At 42.4% G+C, this 5,735-nt stretch overlaps 1 pseudogene; it reads right to left on the bottom strand.

The window, feature by feature from the left end:
• Positions 1 to 1,859: 1,859 nt before the first annotated feature.
• On the bottom strand, positions 1,860 to 2,838 carry LOC119320914 (annotated as a pseudogene).
• Positions 2,839 to 5,735: the final 2,897 nt, after the last annotated feature.

Genomic DNA, 5,735 nt, shown 5'->3' on the forward strand with positions numbered 1-5,735 from the left:
GATGAGTATATGTTGTTGACATATTAATGATCAGAAATGACGTACAATTTCTGGAAAGCATATAGGGTTATTTGGAAAGTGTTTTTCAATGGAAAGCCTGGATTAAGCTACTTGAACATTGAGCATCAAGATCTATAAGGATAGATCAAAACGCTTAATAGTACTTTCAAATGAGCACATACCTTGACATGATCTTGAAGGTGTTCAAGATGGATAAGTCAAAGAAGGAGTTCTTGCCTGAGTTGTAAGGTATGAAGTTAAGACTTAAAGCTCGACCATGGCAGAATAGAGAGAAAGGACTAAGGTCGTCCCCTATGCAGAAGACGTAGGCTCTACAGTATGCTATGCTATGTACCGCACCTGAAGTGTGCCTTGCCATGAGTCAGTCAAGGGGTACAAGAGTGATCCAAGAATGGATCACAGGACAGCGGTCAAAGTTATTCTTAGTAACTAGTGGACTAAGGAATTTTCTCGATTATGGAGGTGGTAAAAGAGTTCATCGTAAAGGGTTACGTCGATGCAAGCTTAACACCTATCCGGATAGCTCTGAGTAGAGATACCGGATACGTATAATGGAGCAACAATTTAGAATAGCTCCAAGTAGAACAGTTATTTGGAATAGCTCCAAATAGAGCGTGGTAGCTGCATCTAGGAGATGACATAGAGATTTGTAAAGCACACACGGATCTGAAAGATTCAGACCCGTTGACTATAACATCTCTCACAAGCATAACATGATCAAACCCAGAACTCATCGAGTGTTAATCACATGGTAATGTGAACTAGATTATTGACTCTAGTAAACTCTTTGGGTGTTAGTCACATGGGGATGTGACCTAGAGTGTTAATCACATATCGATGTGAACTAGATTATTGACTCTAGTGCAAGTGGGAGACTGTTGGAAATATGCCCTAGAGGCAATAATAAAAGTATTATTATTATATTTCCTTGTTCATGATAATTGTCTTTTATTCATGCTATAACTGTATTATCCGGAAATCGTAATACACGTGTGAATACATAGACCACAATCTGTCCCTGGTGAGCCTCTAGTTGACTAGCTCGTTGTGATCAACAGATAGTCATTGTTTCCTGGCTATGGACATTGGATGTCGTTGATAACGGGATCACATCATTAGGAGAATGATGTGATGGACAAGACCCAATCCTAAGCCTAGCACAAAGATCGTGTAGTTCGTATGCTAAAGCTTTTCTAATGTCAAGTATATTTTCCTTAGACCATGAGATTGTGCAACTCCCGGATACCGTAGGAATGCTTTGGGTGTACCAAATGTCACAACGTAACTGGGTGGCTATAAAGGTGCATTACAGGTATCTCCGAAAGTGTCTGTTGGGTTGACATGGATCGAGACTGGGATTTGTCACTCCGTGTAAACAGAGAGGTATCTCTGGGCCCACTCGGTAGGACATCATCATAATGTGCACAATGTGATCAAGGATTTGATCACGGGATGATGTGTTACGGAACGAGTAAAGAGACTTGCCGGTAACGAGATTGAACAAGGTATCGGGATACCGACGATCGAATCTCGGGCAAGTAAAATACCGCTAGACAAAGGGAATTGTATACGGGATCGATTGAGTCCTTGACATCGTGGTTCATCCGATGAGATCATCATGGAACATGTGGGAGCCAACATAGATATTGATACATTTTCCAATAGACTTGGCCAAACTTAAAAATGTTTGACTTAGGGCGTATCTATGACTTCAAGAATGTTGGAAGAGAGGGAATAAGAAAGGAAAACTAAGTTGATGAGATATGATTCATATGAATGTGTTGAAATAGACTTCTCGCCAATCTCTTCTAAAAAATTGTAGTGTCACTTTTTGCAGATCACGAAGGAAAAGTAATTACAACATGTGGATTCATTTTCTCAATAACTTCATCGAGAATATCACACACGACAAGTGGATGGTTCTTCTTCAATTGCTCAAATCCTTCGCTTCTTTTTATGTCTCGCAACCTCTCAAAGTCTCTTGCCATATACTCCCTCCGTACCTAAATATAAGTCTTTTTAGAGATTTCACTATGGACTAGATACGGATCAAAATGAGTGGATCTACACTCTAAAATATGTCTATATACATCCGTATGTAGTTTGTAGTGAAATCTCTAAAAAGACTTACATTTAGGAACGGAGGGAGTACTTGAGACAGCAACCCTTGAGCTGTGGACAATTGTACAGCTCAGCCAGATCCAAAGTGAAGCCCACAGTCTTGACATCCAGCACCTTGCTCAGCTTGCTCTCGCACATCAGTTTCAGTCTTTCTACCGCATATTGATCAGCTGCGATGAGCAAATGTTGCGCCATGTTTGTCGCCTCTTCCGTGGTTTCCTCCATGAATGCCAGCAGGGAGTCCTTGTACATGTAGTGCAACAGGGCCTCAAAAACCTTATCATCCATACCCTCGATGCAGATGCTGCTCTGCCTGCTTTCCATCATGGAGCCGCACAGTTGTGCGCGGAAGACCGGTGACCGCGCACTCAACACGCACGCATGCACCTTGAAACTCTTGGATGAACCGACCTTGACAGTGAGGTCTGCCTTGAGGCCGCTCTCTAGAAGATCGCTGAGATCTATGCTCAAGTTGGAGGGCGGCACGGCGATGTCACCGTGATCTTCGTCATCACGAGCGGCGTGGTTGATGACTTTGTAGACTTCAACGGTGCACTTGATCACCAGGCAGTCATCCTTGAGGCACCCGGACACGGCCAAATCGTCTTAGCTCACAAAGCTTCTGGTGCCCAAACCCTTACCGCCGAACAAGAGCTTCCCGGAAAGAGAAATCGAGAAGGATATCGATCTCCACATTTTTTTGTAGGGAATCGATACAAGTACACAACAGCCCAACACGGCCGCGGTCCCAGGCAGAAAGGGCCATGCCATGCACGATCATCGCATGCACGTAGAAAGGCCCCTCCCAGGCTCAAGTCAAGGCGCAACAGCACACAACCAACCAACCCAAAGCTCGGCTCCGACACCGTGTTGACGGCGACGCTCACACGAGCCAAGCTCTTTCCCCCGCCAACAATGCCCTCCGCTCCCGAAGAAGCTGGCTGGAGTTACAGGCCTGCGCCACCAGACTTGGCGAGTGATACGGCGAATGGGGCGCATTTAAAGGGTGCCAGTTCCGCCCGAAATGGCGAGGTGGGACTTGATAAGTCTCCAACGTATCTATAATTTATAAAGCATTCATGCTATTTTATTATCTGTTTTGCATGATTACGGGCTTTATTATTCACTTTTATATTACTTTTGGGACTAACCTATTAACCGGAGGCCCAGCCCATATTGTTGTTTTATTACCTGTTTCAGTATTTCGAAGAAAAGGAATATAAAACGAAGTCCAAACGGAATGAAACCTTCGGCAGCGTGATTTTTTGGAAGAATATGATCCGGGAGACTTGGAGTCCACGTCAGAAGATCCTCGAGGCAGCCACGAGATAGGAGGGCGCCCCCCCTGTAGGGCGCCCCCTGTCTCGTGGGCCCCTCGAGCACCTCCCGACCGACTTCTTTCGCCTATATAAGCCTACGTACCCTAAAACCATCGAATATCAAGATAGATCGGGAGTTCCGCCACCGCAAGCCTCTGTAGCCACCAAAAACCTCTCGAGAGCCCGTTCTGGCACCCTGCCGGAGGGGGAATCCATCACCGGTGGCCATCTTCATCATCCCGGCTCTATCCATGACGAGGAGGGAGTAGTTCACCCTCGGGGCTGAGGGTATGTACCAGTAGCTATGTGTTTGATCTCTCTCTCTCTCGTGTTCTCTCTATGGCACGATCTTGATGTATCGCGAGCTTTGCTATTATAGTTGGATCTTATGATGTTTCTCCCCCTCTACTCTCTTGTGATGAATTGAGTTTCCCTCTTGAAGTTATCTTATCGGATTGAGTCTTTTATTTGAGAACACTTGATGTATGTCTTGCCGTGTTTATCTGTGGTGACAATGGGATATCACGTGCCACTTGATGTATGTTTTGGTGACCAACTTGTGGGTTCCGCCAATGAACCTATGCATAGGGGTTGGCACACATTTTCTTGACTCTCCGGTAGAAACTTTGGGGCACTCTTTGAAGTACTTTTATGTTGGTTGGATGAATCTGAGATTGTGTGATGCATATCGTATAATCATGCCCACGGATACTTGAGGTGACAATGGAGTATCTAGGTGACATTAGGGTTTTGGTTGATTTGTGTCTTAAGGTGTTATTCTAGTACGAACTCTTGAATAGATCGATCCAAAAGAATAACTTTGAAATGGTTTCGTACCCTACCATAATTTCTATGTTTGTTCTCCGCTATTAGTGGCTTTGGAGTGACTCTTTGTTGCATGTTGAGGGATTGTTATATGATCTATCTATGTTATTATTGTTGAGAGAACTTGCACTAGTGAAAGTATGAACCCTAGGCCTTGTTTCCTATCATTGCAATACCATTTACGCTCACTTTTATCATTAGTTACCTTGCTGTTTTTATATTTTTCAGATTTCAAATACCTTTATCTACTATCCATATTGCACTTGTATCACCATCTCTTCGCCGAACTAGTGCACCTATACAATTTACCATTGTATTGGGTGTGTTGGGAACACAAGAGACTCTTTGTTATTTGGTTGCAGGGTTGTTTGAGAGAGACCATCTTCATCCTACGCCTCCCACGGATTGATAAACCTTAAGTCATCCACTTGAGGGAAATTTGCTACTGTCCTACAAACCTATGCACTTGCAGGCCCAATAACGTCTACAAGAAGAAGGTTGTGTAGTAGACATCAAGCTCTTTTCTGGCGCCATTGCCGGGGAGGTGAGTGCTTGAAGGTATATCTTTAGATCTTGCAATCGAATATTTTTGTTTCTTGTTTTATCACTAGTTTAGTTTATAAAAGAAAACTAAAAATGGAGTTAAGCTTGTCTCATACGCTTCATCTTTTTAATATCTTTCGTGAGTTTGATGGAAAGAGAAATTGTGCTCAAGTGCTAGAAGAAGAGTGCATTAAAATGCTTGATACTAAATCTTTGAATGATGAGCATGATTGCAATGTTGTTAGTATAAACTCCTTGAATATCCATTGTATTAATGATGATTGCTCTAGTCATGATGAAAATATCTCTTATGAGCATGTAAACTTTTGTGGAGTGCATGTTTGCATGAACACACCAAATAGAGAAGATATTTATTGCAAGAGGCATAAGCATTTAGAAACTAAATGGTTGCAAGAAAGGCTAGATGTGAGTGCTGAAAATTTAAAATTCCTTTGACGTACTTGTGAACTTTGCAATGAACGTGGTCATTTACATCTCCAATGCAAATTGTTTCATGACCGAATCGTGTCCAAAAATTGTGATGATTTGATTTCCTTTGCACATTATAATGAACTTAGTTTGCTTTTGGGTTATGAAGAGTTGAAACATTTAACTAAGCCCATTCTAGAATTTAATCTTGAGCATTTCCTTGATATTGATCTAGAAAAGATTTATATGTTTTGTGCGGTGAATTGCATTGAAAATCCTTATATTGCAATTACCTAAAGAAAAGGAAGCAAATAGAAGATGAAGAGAATACTAATGAAAGGAAAGAGACTTCCCAATATCCTCCTATTATTTCTTATGATGAATCAGGCAATGAGGAGGAGCTTTCTATTCAACCAATCTCGTCAATAAGGAGCTCAAAGAGGAAGGTTGAACCCACACATAATGTGAAGAAGAAAA

This window comes from Triticum dicoccoides, chromosome 6B (assembly GCF_002162155.2).
Source record: "Triticum dicoccoides isolate Atlit2015 ecotype Zavitan chromosome 6B, WEW_v2.0, whole genome shotgun sequence".
In the NCBI taxonomy this organism is placed as follows: Eukaryota; Viridiplantae; Streptophyta; class Magnoliopsida; order Poales; family Poaceae; genus Triticum; species Triticum dicoccoides.